We start from the raw sequence: 19528 nt of genomic DNA on the forward strand, positions 1-19528 counted from the left end.
TATGGCACAAATTAACCAACCTACAAGCTGGTGATGCGTGGCTTCTGGGTAAGTGGAGAACTTTAGTACATAACAATGTTAAGCTTCATACAGAGTGAGCCTGATGTTGACTATTCTTTTTCACAGGAGACAGTGGCTACCCTTGCACGCCCTGGCTGCTTACTCCTTATTTGGCTCCCACACCAGGGCCACAAAGTGAGTATAATTCCGCACTTACAGCCACCAGGCAAGTGGTGGAGCGCTGTATCGGCCTTTTAAAAGGCCGATTCAGATGCCTCCACCGCTTTGGTGGCGAACTCATGTATTTGCCGGATATGGTTTCGAAAATTGTGGTCCTGTGTGGGATATTTCACAACATCGCCATAAGGAGTGGTGTCCCAATGCAGCCAGAGGATGCCTTACCTGAGGATGGCCCCCCCGAGGTTGGTCGGAGGTCAGTATGTGGGGGGCCATACGCGATGATGTGGTGGCCAGATTTTTTAGGTAATTATTTGAAAAAAAACAGTGTTGATACCTAATGTGGTTGGGTTTGTTTGAGAACATCTAATTTTTTGGTAATTTTTTTATCCATCTTCTGTTTTTTCCACATAATCTTTGGCACTCCAACAATGACTACTTCCTGCTACCCTTACAAAACCTGTATGTGGACATTTTGGGGATATATTCTGGAACCCTTATTGCAACGCCATATTTGTGGAATCATGTTGGCATGGTCCTTCGTCAACCAGTTCTTGAATTTTTGTTTTGTGATGTTGTTTTTTTGGTATGTGTTGTATTTGAGATTATCACTGTGTGTTTTGTTTGTGAGTGACCACTTTGATTTTTCAGTTATGTTGATAATAAATGTTTGGAGAGTGAAATGTTGTACCTTTTTTGGAACGTTACCAGCAAGTGTAACCAGGTTCACACACGTTACATTTGACTAAGGGGTAATCCAGTACTGACGCCAGTCGAGCTAAAATGTAATTGTTTTTCAGGGTCAAAACCAATACCAAAAGGAAGCCTGTACAATCATTTTGCTTCGTAAGATTGGCCTAAGCAGCTTGCACACCAACTAGGAACCTGTAAAATGTAGAAATATCTAATTGTGACTACACCAAAAAAGGGAATTCAGATTGTTACTGTTATGTGTTTCTTGTGGCTGTTTGACATAAAAATACAACACACACTCTTAGTGTAAAAAAATGGAAATCCTTGCTGGAACAGTCTACTTATGTCAGGGTAAACAATCTGTGCTTTTGAAAAAACGAATGAGCCAGAACGTTACTTCAAAAATAACAATTTATTTACATAATGGTCCAAAAAAAACAAACTAATCCCTAAGGAGGACTGACATACGGTCAAGGACCACCAGCACCCCGATGATATTGCTGTGCATCTGGGCCACACAGGCAGATAATTCGGCCCGACGCCTCTGTTCCTCTGTGGGTGAGAAAAGTGTGGGGATTAATACAATAATAGTGAAACCACATTAAAAAAAAAGCCAAAACCAAACTCCACCAAAAACAAAAAAAAAAAAACAGCATTAAAACTCATCAAACTAAAATGGTGTAGGCCAAAAATACAAGGCCTATGTACAAATTCCGACAGGTGTGATATGTGTATGTGGAAAACAGCAGTAACAGGTAAAGGCAATCACCTAAAACCCCAAAAGTTTAGCCAAAAAACCCAAAAAAAAGAACCACCCATGATTACATACAAACAGTTTGTGTCGATAAAAAACCGCAAAGAAAAACATACCGGAAGACCCAACACCAGCTACGGAAGGCCCTCCATCGTCCTCCTCGGAGGTGGCTCCATTCCCCAAAGATCGGGGCGGGGTAATGACCGACTCCGGGGAGGGGGTCATTCTAAGAGGGGTGGTTGGAGGAGAGGGGGAATTGGGACGGAGGGGAAGGAGGCCCGAAATTTCAGGCTGAGGGTGTAGGAAGGCTGGGGAGGAGTGGGGAATAGGGGAATGACTGGAGTTGGAGTTTTGGCTGGGGGTTGGGGAGAGTGGCCGTGATCGACGTCTGGCCGGACGCTGACGGCGTAGTCTTCGCTGGGCCCCTAAAAGATGTGAAACAAATTGTGGTTAGTTTCAACACAAATCCGCGCCACAAAACAATTTCAAATCCACCCCCAAAAAAAAAAAAAAAGCAGATATGAGGAGAATGAATAAATATGAAATACAGGGAAAACATGGCCATGCAGATATGAGGAGAATGAATAAATATGAAATACAGGGAAAACATGGCCATGCAGATATGAGGAGAATGAATAAATAGGAAATACAGGGAAAACATGGGCCATGCAGATATGAGGAGAATGAATAAATATGAAATACAGGGAAAACATGCACACGCAGTTAGGGCCACAAAGACAAACATGAAAACCACAATCCATAAAACTTACTTTCTGCGATCTGCATGCGAAAGCATGCCAGCAAGCGGGGCGTCCGCCGTTGCAGGTCCGACCACCTGCGCTCCAGCTGCCCGATATGGCGGCGTGAGCCGAAGGAGCGCAGGCGGGCCCGTACCTCCGCATATGCGGAACGCTTCTCGCGGTTGGTGATGGGTGGAGGCTGACTGGTGATCCGCCTATCCATCACCTCCGTATTCACCAGCAGCTCGCGCCTGGTGAATGCGGAGGCTCTCATGATGGCAATGGTGTTTTTCTTAAAAATCATTTTTGATAAAGTGCACCCAAATTTTATGATTGGCTAATGTATTTGGGAAATTAACAGGAGCAATTCTATTGGTTAGTGTATGAGTCATGTGTTCGACAGGGCCAGAAATCTGTTGAGACTTATGATAGGCTTGATGCAGTGACATGCGTAAGCAAATTTACATAAAGAATTGAACTCCGGGAAATATGCGGGGAGAAAAACAAATAGAACAATTATTTAATTGGGGCTAACATGTATTTTGACAATTAAAAGCGAATGTTTAAGCTGTACATATTCTGCGGGTAAACACAAACACGGACATGAATAAAGTTTATTGCATTGTGTAAAAAAAAAAAAACAACCAATTAAGCTAATTGATATATTGATTGGCATGATACGATTGAGGGAGGTAGGCAGAATAAACGAGCAGGTAATCGGAATCTGACAGTCCCACTTCCGGTTTGTACTAGTGCGTGCGTTCCCTTCAAGCCATTTCGGGGATGTACGCTCGCTATTTGGCACGCTCGTTAGTTAGAGGAGGGGTCGCCTGAGTTTGGGGCGGATTTTTAGCTGCGTACAAAAATACGAGCGAGTGCTTGAATTTAAATATTTTTTTACGTACGCCGAACGTACGTACGCCCACTTGCGAGTGGGTCTGAATCAGGGCCCTAGTCCCTACCTTTACCAACTTTGGCCTCACAAATGGTACAGATGACTTCACAAATGTTGTCAGGATTTGGGTAAAAGTAATTTCACACCCAAAAGGAGACTTTACTGGTCTTATGCCCAGGCATTAAAATGGCTTTCTTTGTATTATGAGCTAGAACTGCTGCCACTGGTGACTGACTTACACTGACAAACACGGACATGAATAAAGTTTATTGCATTGTGTAAAAAAAAAAAAACAACAACCAATTAAGCTAATTGATATATTGATTGGCATGTTACGATTGAGGGAGGTAGGCAGAATAAACGAGCAGTTAATCGAAATCTGACAGTCCAACTTCCAGGTAGTACTAGTGCGTGCGTTCCCTTCAAACCACTTCGGGGATGTTCGCTCGCTATTTGGCACGCTCGTTAGTTAGAGGAGGGGTCGCTTGAGTTTGGGCAGGATGTTTGGCTGCGAGCGAAAATACGAGCGTGTGCTTGAATTTAAATATTACGCCGAACGTACGAACGGTCACTTGCGTCCGGGTCTGAATGAGGGCCAAAGTACAGTATAATTAATTAAGAACAGCTATTACATCTGTGAATACTGTGAATAATGTAGCACAGAAACCTGGCGTAGTCTAGCGAATGGAAAAACGACAACGACAAGTAGCAGTATAAAATAAGGTTCTGTTAATTTTTGCTTTTATGTTTTAGCTTATTCCATGTAGTATAATATCTGCCTGTCTGATCTTATGCCATCTGAACTATAACATGTTATAGGACCATGCTGCCGCAAGTATTTCTTTACTAAAGTCACCATTTTTATTCATATATTTGCCTGACCACACTTATCAGACACAGTTTAATGCATGCTGTTTTCTTGTAGACCTAAAAAGCTTTGACAATGTACTGAGCATGTGATGTAGTTGGCAGAGCTGGCACTATCCCTGGGGTTGCCATGGTGGCTTTAAAAATGCTGGAGTGGCATTATGTCATTTATTCATTGTTTTAGGTGCCCCCAAACATTGGTGTCCCAGGCAACCATCTGGTAATGGTAGCACCTCGGCTGGTAGTTGGACAATGGTCAGAGTCTGCACTGTGAAAACATTAGGAACATTGCCATACAAAGGGACAAAGGGGCATGGATGATTCATAGTGAGCATTACCCCATCCAGAGTGTGTGGGGCCATGCCCGACTCTCATGTCTAGCACTTCTGTGCTAGGCCGCAATTCCCTCCTACATTACTCTATTTTGTTGCTTGCGGCACTGGAACTTCCTCCCAACTTATCGCAAATTGGGGCGAATGTGCCAATCGTGAGACATTCCCCTTAAATTGAGATGGTTGACATGTGTGCATTGCTCTTGATGTCAGTGCACTTCCTCCAATCACTTGCAACAATGCTTTAAGTCCACTGTACATAACTCCCATAGAGGCCTATTTATCATTAAATATTTGTGGCATATTCCTTGGAAACACCCGTTTTTGGGGGATACTCGCAAATATTAAGTATCCCCTGAATGTATTATGGAGGTACCGCAGCTGTAGTCCCTACATTTCCACCAGCAGCTGCAACCCCAATAGGTTTCTATGGGGGTTCCAATGCTGTCTGGTTTACCAAGCTCCAACTTAGCTAATGCCATCTGAAGATGGAGTTCTGCTGCTATAGCCTATAGCCTACACTTCGCAAAATTTACCAGGAGAGTGTTCCTCAAGAGCCATCTCCGGCAATGGGCATGGCACATGCATGGCCTGTAGATCGCGCATAAGCTGGAGTTGGAATAGAGAAGAGAGGCGGTCTCTTCACTCCAGTCACATTGCACGGACAAGCTCCTTTTGGAACCCTGTTCCTGTGTGTGCTATTTGATATATTCCGGCGGTATTATCACGTACCGCAATGCGATTTTGGGTGTTAATATCGCATCCAGATCACATTGAGTATGTGGTTATTGATAAATGGGCCCCAATGTCCTGTTATCAGTGAGACAGTATAGAAAAGTGGAACCATTTATCCAGAGCTGAGTATTTTGGGGAGAATTTGGTGTGGGTAGATTGGAGTGTGCGATTATTTTGTCTCAATTATTTATATCTCAGAGTAGAGAGGGACCCTAGAAGGAACCCTGTGGCATGTTAGATGTTAGCTGGTATGGGCTGAGCTTTATTTAAATTAGTCCCTAGGTGCCAGTATGAAACGTGTGCTTGCTTTGTTTAGCCATGAAAACGATTTATCCTACAGTCCCGGACATTGTGTGCAATCGATATTTAGAGTTTTCTTTATTTTCACTAATGCGTTTTAGTCAGCACTGGCTGAATGGGGACAGGTAGAGATTATGTGGGGGTAAACTATACACATATACAATATACAATATATACAGGTGGCAATAGAAAGAAAGTAAATGACTGCCTGGAAGCCAGGGGGGGAGAAGATCCAGAAATGTTAGGGAATAGAGTACCGCTCTGCTGCCTTGACAAGGTTTTATTGATAAATTAAGACGATAGGAGTTTTTTTCTGTTGTTGCTACAAGAGTATTGATAGACCCTATTACGATTAATAATAAATAGGGCCTTTAAATGTCATATCAGAGGTGGACCCAGTCAGTCTTTCTTTGGCTATGTAAACTTTTTAAAATGGCACCCACTGATATCTATAGAAAAGAATTGAAGATATCAATCTTCCACAGCAAAGCTTGTGGTATCCGGACATCAAAACCCTTTTGACCTATTGCTTAGATTTTACATGTCTTTGACCATTAGCACCCTACTGATCTCATTAGTGAGTGACACTAATTATACACTATGTAGACAAAAGTAATTGGACACCCCCGCGCAAGCCAAATTCATACCATGCATACCATTGCACACAAGTTCCAAATGGCCACTAATGTGGCGGTTTCGACAAGAGCACTTGCAGTTCTATGGAAACAAAGAATGTTTTTATCAGGATGACAATGCCACCTGTCATGTTTCCAGGGCGACTCTGGACTGGTATACAGAAAATTTGGTAACCCGGATAGACTGGTCAGCTCAGAGTCTAGATCTTAACCCCATTGAGAACCTCTTGGACTAAGTGGAGTGACAGGCGCATTCTTGGCCAACTCGACCTTCTTCAGTGTCACAGTTGGTCACTGTACTTAAGGCAGAATGTTGAAACATACTGGACGGGATGCATGACACATCGCATTCAGGATGCGAAGCATCCCGCCGCTCTTCATATGCATGCCGGCGTTGGTAACGTCGGATGAGGTGTTGTCATGTGTGCAAACCACTTATCATACTAACATAAAATAAAGACACTGAGACGTGGATTTGGCAGATAACTTGATGGCGATTTATTGGAGCAATAATAATTATTATTTATTTATTATTTATTTAAGGTTGTATGGTGGCAAAGAAAGGACGGCCAGAAATCAGCCAAATCTGCTATGCCCACACACAAACAACAAAAGGCATAGCAGGCGTAGATCGCCCAGAGTGCATACACATAACCATGTAAATCATGTCAACAACAAAAGGTAACGCTCACCCCCATCTTGACTTCCCACCCGTTTAGGTGGTGATACTGCCCCCCGTTAGGTTGGTACAGCCAACTACCAGTCAACGAAGGGAGCGCCCTTAAATCATAATTGCACCCGGACTGGCGACCTGCCGTTCTTTCCCGCCACCCAAAACCAAATCCACAACATACCAAAATTTATAGGGGAGGGAGGGTGGGGAATCTGGAACAAAGAGGCTTTGGGCCCACACTTTTAGCCCTCTATATAATGTTCCTGTTACAAACCCGCCCCTGCTTGCCATAGGCTAACTCCAACAAGTAATTTGCATACATGCCTGCCCCCATCCTAGAGGTTTAAAACACCTCTTTTCTTATGCAATCTTTTGGTTTCTCGTATCCATGAAGGATGCGCAAGGACCACTCTCTCTGTAAGAGCGGTCCTTTGTGAATGAGGGACTTCTGGATCTATGACCCAGAAGCCCCTCTGGTGTCATTCTGCACACGAGTCACAAAAGGTGCTGGGAGGGATCTGATTGGATCTCTCACACAGCACTCTGCAGAGAGAAACCCATAGGCTACCCTCCGCAGCCAGGCCCCGGAATGCATTGCAATATGGGGCTTGGTGCATATGAGAAATGCGGTCAAACCCACATTTTCGGGGTTTGACCGCATTTCTCCCCTTGCTGCATCCTGCCCACCGCCTGCTCTTGTCCAGAAACTTGTGGATAGTTTGCCAAGAAGTATGTCTGTATAATCACTGCACGTGGTGGACCTACAAAGTACTGACGTCAATAAAATCTTGTTGATCTATTTGCTGTCAGTGTCCAATCACTTCTGTCTACAAAACTCTACATAGTGTATTTATTGGAAATTACTGTTAATATAGTTGCATTGCTGATAGCCACTGCATGTGGTTATGCTCTGCTGTATTACCAGTGTAGGATCTTTCATAATCTACAGAGATCCTATTTATAATGGGAATCTTTACAACTGCAGATAGGTTATCAACCTAGGTAAAGAGTGTATGTATCTGTAGTAATATAACCATGCACATTCATAAAGCTTTTGACATACTGTAATTATATTACAGTTCATTGTCCAAGGTACACACTTAAACATATTCAAAATAAATAATCGGCATTTCGTAGAACTTGTCAATAAGGCTTCCTTCCTCACCATTTCAGTACATCACAGTTTTGCTACAGCAGAAAGTGTTTGCTTGTTGTTAGCACAACATAGCAAATATGACCAGCACAACAAACAGAAGACCTGCAGCAACCATTGCTTGTCCTACAGTCTGCCACCGCAGTTGTTGTTTTGTTTTATTGTGAGAGAATAATTTCCATACCTTTGGCGACATATTTCAGCATCACCCTTCTTTGCCTAACAAAAATCTCTGCCCTCGTCTTTGGCATAATGCAGTATTTGTGAAAGGGTCTGCGTAAATAAAGTCAGTATGAGCTTACAATAATTGTATTCCTTCATTCATATTTGCATTTCAGTGTTTGGCTGACTGGGTAGGATTGGCAACACCTTGAGTCAAGAACGTTTAGTGGCCAAATCACACACACCATGGCCTCATCTTTAATCTATTTATTCATGTAGTTAAGATACAATACTTCTACTTTCATGTGGTGACAAAACAAGGGAACAGGTGTACAGGTGTTACAGGAGCATCTATACTGAGTGTCCTCCCATGCGCAGCACTTATCTCTATAAACAAAGAAATGAGTGAAATGAGGAGGGGCTGTAGCATCTATTTCTCCAAATAATAAGTATTACAGTGACAAAGATTTTTTTGATACAGAAGAAAAATGTACATTTAATCCTCTGCGACAAACCTATTATGAGCTTCTTGTGGACAGACTGAACATCAGATGGGTGGTGGTGAATGCCCATTTGTGTGTAACGTCCAAAGAATTTATTTTTGGGAAAAATGTATCTATTTTCACCTTTTAGTCTTTTTTTGAAACGTGTTCCTTGTTTGCTCACTGTACCTTATGGAGCATACATGGTCAGATTTGTCAGATGAACGATTTGAACGATTTTACCAAAGATTTGAACAATTTTAACGAATTTTTGACTGCATTAAAATGAATAGAATCGTCCAAGTCTGACTGCAAACACATCAGATGTCAGATATCGTTATCTGACCATCGGGAACGTGCATCGTTCAAATCGTTCATCTGATAGATCTGACAAATCTGACAGAAATGTCAGATTTTCCTTCAGATATGAACGATTGAACGATTTTTAAATCGTTATCGTTCAGATCTGAAGAAAAATCTGACCGTGTGTATGCACCATGAGACTACAGGTTTATCTGCTGTTGTAAATGGTCAGATAGAAAAGGAGGAGGCAGAGTCAAATGTAGGATTTGCAGAGGGAGGTTTGAAAATGTTTGATTTTGGAGGGGGGTGAGACCGCCTCACGGTGAATGCGAGGCTAGCACTTAGCAAGCCATAGCCTGCCTCCTGCAACCTCTCTTGTAATGCAGGATGCACTGGTGGCTATTCTGCACTGCTCGTCCTTTGTGTTACCCTGCAGTGCAGATCTAAATGTGTCCTAAACCAATATCAACTTTCTGTAAGAGTCTGAGATAGTATACAATAGTATACAGACACAGTGCTATGGACCTTTTTAAATAGGCCCCTAAAGCTCTGTTAATATTTGGAAGAGTGGAAGATTCAGTGGTGTAACTATCGTGGATGCAAGGAGTGCAGCTGCTATGGGGCCCGGGCTGCCTCCAGGGCCCGCGCTCTCCCTGCACTCACTCATTCATGGATTGGGACACCGGGAGTCACCAGTTAGCAGTGTCAACCCGCCCTTTACTCTGGGTACTCAGCCATGTAGAACACTGGTGCTGCTGTCGCCAATCCCCCGCTGCCACCACCAGTCCCCAGCTGTACATGAGCCACACTAAGGATGGTGCTGCCGCTCCCAATCCCCTGCTGCTGCCGCCAGTCCGCTGCTGTGCAAAACCGACAGGTAAGTTTGCTGTTCTTGGCGGGGAGTGGAAAGGGGCTGTGCTGAGGGAGGGGGTCTGTGCTGAGGGGGCTGCGATGTAAGGGGCTGTCATGTGAGTGAGGCTGTGATGTGAGGGGGAGCTGTGCTGTGAGGGGCTTATGATGAGGAGGGCTGTACTGTGAGGTGCTGTGTTGAGGAGAGAAGTGCTAAGTGGGGCTGTGCTGAGGGGGCTGCGATGTAAGGGGCTGTCATGTGAGTGGGGCTGTCATGTGAGGGGGAGCTGTGCTGTGAGGGGCTTATGATGAGGAGGGCTGTACTGTGAGGTGCTGTGTTGAGGAGAGAAGTGCTAAGTGGGGCTGTGATGAGGGGGCTGCGATGTAAGGGGCTGTCATGTGAGTGGGGCTGTGATGTGAGGGGGAGCTGTGCTGTGAGGGGCATATGATGAGGAGGGCTGTACTGTGAGGTGCTGTGTTGAGGAGAGAAGTGCTAAGTGGGGCTGTGAAGAATGCTGTGAGGGGAGAGGGTTTTGAGGGGGTGCTGTGCTGTGAGGCGGCTGTGAAAGGGGCAGTATGTGGTGCTGTGAGGATGGTCAGTGAGTGCAGTATAGAAAGGTGTAGAGAAGTATAAAGGGAATTGGTTGCAAAGCTGTATAGGGGGTGTAGAGCAGTATAGCCCTGAAGTCCTGGGTATGTTTATTTTTCATGTGGGGGGCTAATGTGTGTATTTTTTTACCTCTCTGTGCCAATGGGGAGGGGGGGGGGGGCTTTCAAGATTTTGCTATGGGGCCCACACAGTTCTAGTTACGCCCCCTGCTGAGGTGAATTTTGCTGTGGTGGGAGTCATTGACTTGGGGACATGTAGGTATATTAATGTTGGGTGGATCTTACATGTTACTATTACTTAGTATTTATGTATCTATCTGTCTGTCTGTCTGTCTATCTATCTATCCTTATAATACATTTGTTATGGTTGTGTCTGTACACAGAATTTTTTGGGGGGAGAAATGTATTCCATGGGACTGTGTATGAACTGTGGAGACAAAAAGTATATTTTTAAAATTTTAGTTTGTCTGTCCATTCCGGCATCACACAAAAACTATGGGAATTATTTGGATTGCGCTTTTAATATTGTATAGCTTAGTCACCTAGAAAGAAACTGAGGTATGTATTATCTCAATGTGAGAGAAGAGCAATAAAGGAAATACCAGACGCTTGACACTCAGCGTGTACAATGTGCAGGCTCCTTAAGCTAAAAATGAATAGATGTATATAAATATAATTTTTTTTTCGGACAAATATACTTTTAGGCACTGTTTATGAACTATGGAGACAATTTTTTTCTAATCAGAATTTGCACAGGCTCAAGTCCAAAATTATTATATGTATATAAATATATATAGACAATATATACATATTGCAAATACAAACAGTTATATATGTATGCATATATAAATACATAGATATATATCTCAAAATCTATTTCATAGGAAAATCCAACTGTATATTAAGCACTAATCAGACACCTTATCTTGACATGAAGTTGAAGTATTCATGTCAATCTACTAGATGCCACACCAAGGCAAATACTACATATCATAGAGTCGCTGCTCATGTTCTTGCAACCTTTCAGTGTTACTGTAGGTTAACTGACTTGCTCCCAAGTTAGCAGCCCCAAGCATCTTTTTGTGTTAATCCCTGAAGGAAAAACTGCAAATATTGTTTATAAAGACATTTTGTGATCAATGTTTACAATATAAAATATACATCACAATATTAGATGCCACTACTATATTTGTAACATTAGTTCCGCTGAGCAATAACAGACATACACGTGAGATAATCTGCAGGCAAATGCTAATATATATACATATATATATATATTTATTATGTATATGTTGTTTTCAATAATAGCGTTCCAAGTTCATTATACGAAAAAAAAGTTTTAAAAACAAAAAAAAGAATCATTCTGTAATTACAGGTTGATTTACATTTTTTCTTTCTTTCTTGCGATTACTAATTAATTTCTGAAAGATGCTAGAAAGAAATTGTTGTAATACACAGTAGTGGAATAAGCCATTATTTTCTATTAGTTGATGAAATGCTTATTTTGTTTTTCTAAAGCTGAGAAGGTAACTTCTCTAAATAAAGACTGGCACAGACCATGCCTAAGATGTGAGAAGTGCAACAAGACTCTGACTCCTGGCAGCCATGCTGAGGTACAGTATACTGTGTACACCATTATTTAGTTGTTGCTAATTCAGCACTGTCACCCGATTTATACAGGATTGGAAATTAAGTGTAGTATCCAATAGGCAATTTCCCCCTTTCTCCCAACATTCTAGACATGTGTAAATGGGACAAAATAAGACCCTCCTCCACTCCACACATACTGTATCTTGATCTGCCCAAACCCCGCCCAGACATGCTCATGTTTAGGTGAAACACTGCCGTTTTTGAGGCCTGCTAATTGGGTAGTGTCTAAATCCCCTTCACGGAGAGGACCGTGACGTCATCAGCCAGTGTCTAGCGTCATTCCCTGCCATCCAAGTGGGCATAGAGGGGGAATATAATCATGTGGCAATTCTAGTGAGTCACCGTGCCCGAAGCGTGGCGAGCACAGCGAGCCCACGAGGGGACACCAAACTAGTTTAAGTGGGGACAAAGTACTTCTTTAGCTGTCTCTCATGGGCAGGAACTGCACTTCCGCCCTCACCCACGTCACTTCCGGGTACCTAGCACATAGGGGAAATACAGCCAACCCTGCTAATTGGGACTGTCTGTCACACCGAAAAAAACGGAACAACTGGGTCTGTCTTCTTGTCTGTGGATCAATATACACCTATCTGTAATGGCTCAGGCTTGCATGCCACAGCATAAGATGGGTTTTCACTACATAGTAAGAATAAAAGAATAAACATACAATATATGTTTACATATATTACTGTTTTTGGTTTTGTATAAAATAGCACAGGGAAATATTCATAGCAATATCACAATAAGAACTGTAGCATAACAATACAAGTTGGATACATGAACACATAGAAATGTGTACAAAGGTGATAGGAGCCCCATATCTTTATGTGCTACTGTCAATCTTTGGGATGGTTGTATGTTAGCCTATACCCAACCAACCTCTCCACGCATTTCAATCTTGAGCAAATATATAAACTCAGGAGTTGGAGGAGCTGAGATACTCTTCCATTAAAATGCCACACATAACATGGCAGGTGCAGATGCCACCCATTCATATATGGAACATAGGCTACCTCCCCAACTGCTGCGCTGTATCAGTTCCCCTTGGCCAAATGATGTGAGGTTAGTTGGGAGCAGTTAGAATACCAAACCCTATTAGCAACAGGGCTAGGCCTGGTCAGACAGATGTTATAACAAATCATGGAAAATAGAAATCATAAATGAAAACTGGACAAGCACATACTGTACAAAGTTGGTGGAGGAGGTACAGATATGAGACAGAAAGCAGACAGGTGTCAGTGTCATGTTCGCTGGCTGCAGCTGTCACAGGTCTTGCAGATATGTTCAAACAATACATATTTGACTGGAAAATGATGTCTGAACTTAGCTTACAATATGTAAAGTATATGGTAATATAGAACCATAAACTCTGTCTTGCTCGCACGCTTTTAATATATATGTCTACTCACACACACACACATACATTACATACTCAGGGCACTTCAGTCTCTGCCCCACCCGCCCTCCACTCTATCAGATACCGCCCCCCTTTCTGCTGTTCTAACCTCCGCCGATCCATCCCGGCCGAGACCCGCTCCCCTTCCTTCTGGCTCTCATATTTACTGTGTTTCCCGTGGCCGGTCCTCACCCTTTTATCAAGACATTGAATAATACAAAAAAACGTACCTTTAATAGTGTTCACCTCGTGCATTCCCTCATGTTGCCGCCAATCGTGATTGCGCCCTGAAACGTTGACCTACTCAAGTCTGGAGGAATTTTTTTTTCATATAGCACAGTAAGACCCAGAGTGCCATCCATCAATTGCCGGTATTTATTACATTACAGGAGAGGCACCGGGCCAGTGGTAAATTAACCGGGCCAGTGGTAACTTAAGAAGTGTCGGCCAATACTATTTTTTATATATATATATATATATATATATATAAAAGTCCCATAGGCAGCACTCCGGACGTAAAAAAAACAACACTCAATGCAATATAAATTGCATTAAGTGTAATTTTGTTTTACGTCTGGAGTGCTGCCTGTGGGACTTCATATTACAGTGGACCTCATCACGAGCTTGGCTGTGGAGGGCACCCGGCACAGTTTGAATATTTACCGTTGAGTTCCGGATCATGGACTTGTGTGTGTATATATATATGATTATATATATATATATATATATATATATATAGTTATATACACACACTTTATTTACATACATCTTGTGTTCCTATTCCAGCATGAAGGCAAACCATACTGCAATCAGCCATGTTATGCAGCACTCTTCGGACCAAAAGGTGAGACCGCCTGTGCCTATATTTTGGTGTGCTTTGCAGGCATAATTGCAGGAAAATATTAATGGTTGGGGGCTATTTATGGCAATGTTGCACATCACAGATTGTAAATGGTACATTGCTGTTTTATAAGCATGCACTGCAGTACTTAGTATGTTCTTCTATTCTTCTATGCTTAGGGTTTGGTCGTGGAGGAGCAGAAAGTCACACTTTCAAATAAATAAGTAAGTAGACTGCCACACCCAATAATGTATATACTATTGGATTGTATCTGTTTGGTCATTTATTAGTGGTTATGAAAAACTGGTATATGTGCGGAATAAAGGGACAATGATATGCCATACTATATTTTCAATTGTGTTAGTCTACAGCCGGTTTGAGGATGCTGTTTTGGAAATCACAAACAGTGCCATCGTGAGGTAGCCATTTTTTGCTGTGGATGAGAGGAGGATGTTATTGTCTAGTAACAGTTAATGGAAAAACCTTAATATGTCTACCTGTAGATGAGGTACAGGAAAAATACACAGCACAAGAAATAATTTCTTTGTGGTTATTACTTATTTATGAAGCACACAGCAAAGACCTTGCCTTCCACTGGTGTATCTGTATGGTCACTTTAAGGTGCACATCTGCCCTCTGCTCTTAGGAGATGCCTTCACAAAGTAAAAGTGTGGTTTTAAGTGTGCGGCAAGGAATCTCCAGAGACGCACTGTGCATAAGGGGAAAGTTCATGACAAAGTCCAACTTTCTACCACTTCAGAAGCACCTCAGTGCACCTTGGACCTGATTCAGAGCCACTCGCAAGCGACCCAATGGTATGCGTACGCACATGCGCTCGCTTCGTTCTGCGCGTGCGCAAACTACTCTGTGCGATCGCAGCCCGCTCGCTCGCCCAGCAAAGAAAGCCCAGAGAAATAAGTGACAGGAGAGGCCGTTTATGGGTGGTAACAGGGGCAGGACACTAATAACAGGGGAGTGGAGGTGCAAACGCAGGCGTGCCTGGGTGTTTCAACGCCGTTTTTAAGGCATGCATAATTAATAGGCAGCGTCACAGTACACGTCACATGCCTGTTTTTTCCGGATATGTATTAGGAGAGTACAGCAGCAGATATCGGATATAATTTCTACAGTCCCTCTATTTCTTTTCATACAGGCAATCCCCATAGATTTATATGAGGACCGCAAAATTGTCAAGCTTCTGAGCTTGGCCTCCAATATCTAATGGTATTAGCAATTTTAAGCTATAGGCTACAATGCGGTGAGTAACCCTCGGGCCGATACCTGTGCATTTACTTTTTTCTATTATCAGAGCCCGTATCCCTACTGGAAAATACTGATTCTGCTGACAAATAACTTCTTATTGACGTAATATTCTGCAATAAGAAATGTGTACTCGTCAGGGAATAAATGCAGGGGATAATAAATATACCCCTACACTGAAGTCCTCGCAGTGCTTGCGATAGGGTAAGGCAACCACAAGCGATGCGATCGCATCTGATGGTGCTCGATGTACCAATGTTTTAAAACACTTCCTGGAGATGACATGCGCTAGTGGGCGTCTCAACATACGCTAATGGGTGTCAGCATACACAGAGCGATCGCTCACACCGCCAAAGTGGATGTGCTTTTGCCTTGGCGAGCGAGCACTTCCCGTGGCGTCACTTTGACAAATTTGCATACGCTGGATGCGAGCGGCTCTGAATCAGGTCCCTAGTCCATACATACTCCATACATACCAAGGATGGTCTCATTCCAACCAACTCCTTCCATCCGTCAGTGCCAAAGTCCGCTCCTCCACAAAAAAGTGCACTCTACCAAGAAATCTATTTTATTCACTACTCCGCAAATCTACGTGCACTGTTCAGCCTCCTTTGTATTTTACAGATGCACAAATCGAGTAACACAATCAAACTTTGTTTTGCACTCTGCAGAGGGCACTTTGTGCTTCCTAATGACCTCCAAAATTCTATTATGTGGTGGTTATCTAGCACTTGCACTTGTGGACAGGGGGATCTATGAAGGATTTTCATTGCCCCAAAGTTTTTATTTCCAGTGAACGCAAGTAAGTGGCACTGGGCAGCATTGGATAAACTGTAAAACAAGCACAGTGGATGGCAAGCACAAAGGCTAGTGGGTACGGGGACATTGAAATCACTTGGTACCACCATGCCACACGCTATTACTAGCATTCTAAAACTACTTGTGTTTTTAAACCAGTGCTAATGGCAATTAATTCCATTTCTTTAGAAATTGGCTTATTAGTCTCATTGGTGAAGATACTAAAATTCTGAAATATCCATAGAATTCTTTGTAGAGTTACCCAGAACAGCTGACTGCTTCCCGTTCTGTAGGCGGTATCTAAGAAAATTAACAGATTCCAAAAGAGGTTATGACCCGGTCGATCACATTTTAGGGGTATATTTATTATCCCCTGCATTTATTCCCTGACGAGTACACATTTCTTATTGCAGAATATTACGTCAATAAGAAGTTATTTGTCAGCAGAATCAGTATTTTCCAGTAGGGATACGGGCTCTGATAATAGAAAAAAGTAAATGCACAGGTATTGGCCCGAGGGTTACTCACCGCATTGTAGCCTATAGCTTAAAATTGCTAATACCATTAGATATTGGAGGCCAAGCTCAGAAGCTTGACAATTTTGCGGTCCTCATATAAATCTATGGGGATTGCCTGTATGAAAAGAAATAGAGGGACTGTAGAAATTATATCCGATATCTGCTGCTGTACTCTCCTAATACATATCCGGAATGTATGCGGTCATAGTAAATGATCGCTCTAATGGTGGGTACACACTGGGCGATATTACTGAGCGACTGCACGATTACGACATCGTAATCATGCAATCGCTCAGTAATTGTGCACAAATCGTGCACTTTTATGTCGGAAACGACCAGCGATGCGCACTCCCGCTGGTCGTTTCCGACATTGTCCATCGCCTGAACATGCAGCACAATCTGACGACCTCGTCACGTTGCTGCATGTTGGGGAATGGGGGAGAGAGCCCGCGCTGAACGATATCGTTAATGATATCGTTCAGCGGCTGTGCTCAATGTCATGAACGACATTGAGCACAGCCTGCCGGGGGGACACTACATGATATCGCCGCTCAGGGAGCATATCGTGTAGTGTGTACGCACCTTTAGGGGGTGGTATTCATAAAAGCTTGGAGAGAGATAAAGTACCAACCAATCAGCAACTGTCACTTTACACTCAGGCTGTGTTTGAAAAATGGCAGTTGGAGCTGATTGGTTGGTACTTTGGCCCTGATTCAGACCCACTCGCGAGCGGCTGTCCGCTCGCAAGTGGGTCGATGGTCTGCACTGCGCATGCGCACGACGGAGGGAGCTCCGTCGTGCACATGCGCGAGACGCGACGAGCGAAGGAAAGTCCTTCGCTCGTAGTGTCTGATCAAAGGGGGCGTGCTGTCGATGTTGATTGACAGCACGCCCCCTTTGGTGGGCGTGCCAGGGGCGTGACTGCCAGACGGAGGCGTTCCCAAGGGAACGCCTACCGTCAGAAGCCGGCCCCACTGACATCACTAGTGATGTCAGTGGGAGTGATTTTGGCTCTGATGGAGCCAAAATCACTCCTGGCCTTGTGGCTGAGAAACCCGACCGCAGGCTTCTGCTCGCAGTGGCGATGGTCGCGATGGTCAAGACCATCGCGACCATCATCCTGCACGCTCGTATATGCTGTGGGTGGTGACCCACAGCTATACGAGCGTCCAGGAGGACGCTCCATATTTATGGAGGTGGGCCCTGATTCAGAGCGAGCGCTCTGGTCAGAGCGTCCGGCTCTGAATCAGGGCCTTTATCTTTCACAATTTTATCTCTCTCCAAGCTTTGATGAATACCCCCCTACATGTCTGCAGAATAGTATATGTACAGTAACATCTTTATGTATAGTCACATCTTTATGTTTTAGAATTTTGTCATAGTTGATTGTATTTCTAAGGCCTGATTCTGAGTCGCACACACCCGCGGCTGCTTTTTCTGTTCAGCCGCTGCAGGCTACTTACTTCCTTATGCGTCTGCACGTGAAAGCCTATCCCAGACACAGCTGTTACCTATGCAGATCCAACCATCATTATTATTAGCTGGACTTGCACGCTCCCCATGTTGGGTGCAAAAGATCTGTCTGAAAAAGACATCCAGTTAAGCGATGACCGTTCCATGCGCTCTCATGGTCGCTGCCTTGTTACCGTCCAGTAATGACCATTTCATGGGAAGTGTGGTCCTTTGATGGACGGATTAATCCATATCCATTAGAGATCTCCGTCCATGTCTGATCCTGCACATGCGCAGTCGCCATCTGCATAGTTGGCACATGTGCAGTATGCTGAAATACCTGCTCTTATTTGCCAGTCCAATAAAATGTGATTGCCCATCACTGTGATTGCAGAACATATTTCCGTGAAACCAATACCATACAGAGACAATTCACTATAGAAATGCAGAACTTTTCGGGGGGAACTCCATGCACTGCGCAGTTCACTGCAGACATTATTCTAGTGATATTATTCTACATTACATGAATATTTACTTTTTTCTCTCTCCTAGGGCTAATGGTGCACAATATCCAGAAGAATTCTGCATCTACTAGAGAATGAATTTGTCTTCACCTGCCTCTTATTGATAAGCCACTTTATATATATATATTCATTTCCAGAAAATATCAGTAACGGTGATCTAGTGCTTTGTCCACAATGTTTTCTAACTGTGTAAATAGTTAGCAAAGTAACAAAAATGGGATATCTCAAATACTGCTAAACTTACCAACAATGACTATTGTAATAATTGCTTAGATTTTTTTATATATATAAAGTCAAAACACTATGCAGGTGTATATGATTATTATTGAATAAAGCTAAAAACTTGTAAAAAAAAAAAAATGATCTGAGAGATTTGTTTATATTGGTTTTTTTTTTTTTTAAATATGGTATAATAACTATGCAAGGATCTGGGCGAGTTCTCTGGCACATTCAGGTGCATTGCTTGGATGGCAGATTGTGCTATGGCATTATACAGTACATGTTAATATGGTGAAATAAAACAATACAACATTCATTTTAGAAGTTTTAATGCTTTACTAAAGGTTATTATAAAGTTCCACATTGAATGCAAATTCTCATGGCACAAGACAAAGTGGACAGTGACAACTACAGCAATGCACTGCATGCCCTTCCCTTCCTGCACTGCATGCCCTTCCCTTCCTGCACTGCATGCCCTTCCCTTCCTGCACTGCATGCCCTTCCCTTCCTG

The 19528-nt window shown here is 43.1% G+C and overlaps 1 long non-coding RNA gene across 1 annotated transcript; it reads left to right on the forward strand.

The window, feature by feature from the left end:
• Positions 1-11837: 11837 nt before the first annotated feature.
• On the forward strand, positions 11838-19310 carry LOC148481399 (uncharacterized). Its single transcript, XR_015871912.1, has 4 exons — positions 11838-11972; positions 14192-14249; positions 14426-14470; positions 18827-19310. It is a non-coding gene; the product is annotated as an uncharacterized LOC148481399 (long non-coding RNA).
• The last annotated feature ends 218 nt before the right edge of the window (positions 19311-19528 follow it).

Source organism: Taudactylus pleione, unplaced genomic scaffold, assembly GCF_031769625.1.
Source record: "Taudactylus pleione unplaced genomic scaffold, aTauple2 ptg000582l, whole genome shotgun sequence".
In the NCBI taxonomy this organism is placed as follows: domain Eukaryota; kingdom Metazoa; phylum Chordata; class Amphibia; order Anura; family Myobatrachidae; genus Taudactylus; species Taudactylus pleione.